Source organism: Austrofundulus limnaeus, unplaced genomic scaffold (assembly GCF_001266775.1).
Source record: "Austrofundulus limnaeus strain Quisiro unplaced genomic scaffold, Austrofundulus_limnaeus-1.0 Scaffold24, whole genome shotgun sequence".
NCBI lineage: Eukaryota > Metazoa > Chordata > Actinopteri > Cyprinodontiformes > Rivulidae > Austrofundulus > Austrofundulus limnaeus.
In genome coordinates, this window is record NW_013952426.1 from 2,941,270 (window position 1) to 2,943,432 (window position 2,163).

Consider the following 2,163-nt stretch of genomic DNA (forward strand, 5'->3'; position numbering starts at 1 on the left):
ACATCTGGTGAAAATTTCATGTCATTAGCACCTCTAATAATATATTTACTGAGAAAAATGTTGACGTGTTCAATACTTATTTTACCCGCTGTATGTGTGATCATCAGATAAATTTTAGACATATAAATCTGTTTTTTTTTTTTCATTTCAGTTTCTAAAAGCTGTCTTAAGCCAGAGCCGAGGTGTTACTAAGAGGATTATTGGCACAATGTTCTGTTTGTGTTACCCTCAAAGGGGGAGATTTTGGCTCTGACACCAAGCTGAAGTCCTTTGTCATGTTTTTTATTAGCAAACACAGAACCTAAAACCCTTTTCTGGACATGACAGGCTGTGTTACCTGGTTGTGTTGCTGCTCATTGGGGGCACGGCTCATGTAAACTCATTACAGGGCCGAGCAGCGGTGAGGATGGCTGCTGACCCATTTGCTGGAGCTTAACACAAGCAGCACACACACATCTCTACAAACACTGCGGATATAGTGGACATAGATGCAGATATGAGTGCAAACCTCACGTTATCTGTTGCACATCAAGAGGAATGAGTTAGAAGCTTTTTCTCTTTATGCATGCATGCATGATTTAGGTAGGCTTTACTTACACAGCAATGAGATGTTCACCTGAGCATATGGTGAGCAGAACACACACCAGATGGGTGTGTGGAAAGACAAAGAGGGAGTTACAGCTCAGAGAACGTGAAAACTACACACTGTGACTGTGAGCTACCCTGGCTGAGTGGGAGATCAGGTGACTGCGCTGCTGAGGGAATTAAAAGCTTCTCATTGTCACAAGACAAACAGGCTCGTCGTTGTCTGGAAGAGAGCTGATGAATCGTCTGTGCCTGAGCTCACTCACAAAGACAGAGAGACAAAGAGAGAGAGCAGGCAAGACATGTTAATCTGTAATTCACATCTCAGAGATGAGCAATTGAGGAGCACATGCTCATGCCTACTTAAACTTCACCAGATGCTCAAACAATCACATTTACAAAATGTAATAAATAAATAAACAAATAAAAATAAATTAAAAAAACATTCAATCCACCTTCATCAATAATGACTGCTGATGGGATCCATGCTAAACACAGTGCTGGTGCATTATGACTTGGCAGCAGTTAAACTGAGTTGAGGATAAGCGGGTGCAGTCTCTGCTGCCACCTGCTGGGAAAAAGTGAAACACTTGTCAATAAAAATAATGATTTTTTTTTATCTTTTCATTTTAACTCTCAGCTGTTGGCATTTTTGTTGAAGCTCTCACAGTTTTGGTAGACCCTCGACTTGTCTGGTGTCAACCAGAGTCAGATATGTGACATTTTCACAAATACACCACACTTTTYTTTAGAAACAGACATGACAAGGTGTCATTTCTACAGAATATTGCTGACTTTTGACAGGAGTATATATAAAAAAAATGTCTGGCAGGGGTGTCAAAATTACAGAAGTGGGCCAAATTCAAAACTTGGACTGAGCCAAAGGCCAATTTCTGTAAATATTTATAGAAAATATAAGTTTTAAACGTAAATTATTCTTCTAAAAATACAAATTATCATTTCCAAATTATATGTTATGCAGCATTAAGAACATGCATAACCAATAATGGATAAAAAAGTTAAAAATATACATCACTGGCTTTTATTTCTTATGCCTTACACTGTATTACTAGCTTTATTATTTGTTAGAGACAAATTTAACAATCAATAAAATTAGTTTAAAAAGAAAACAGTAATTTTTTTTAGCTATATGACATTAACATAAATACCTGGTAATAATAATAATAAAAAGATGATTAAAGAGTTGCCTATTTTCATGAAAATTCTGCACTAACTGTGACAAAAGAGAAACAATAACAATAATTTACATGCAAAATATCACCTTTAAGTCAGTCCAGATAAAATGTTAATGCGATTCATATTTGGCCTGTGGGCCTTGAGTTTGGCATGTCATGTATGGAGATGAACTGAGTCTGAGTTTACCTAACTGAACCAAGCTGCTGAACCACATCACATTCTTCACTGTCTTTTTTGCTTAATCACTGGTTCTGAAGTGAACAGTTCACAAACAGTGTTTGGGCTTTTGCCTGTCAAATAAAGCATAATCTGTTAGCATCTGTAAGGATAAATTTTATATTTACCATAAATCAAATGTCAATTCTGACAGAAAGGTTGGGG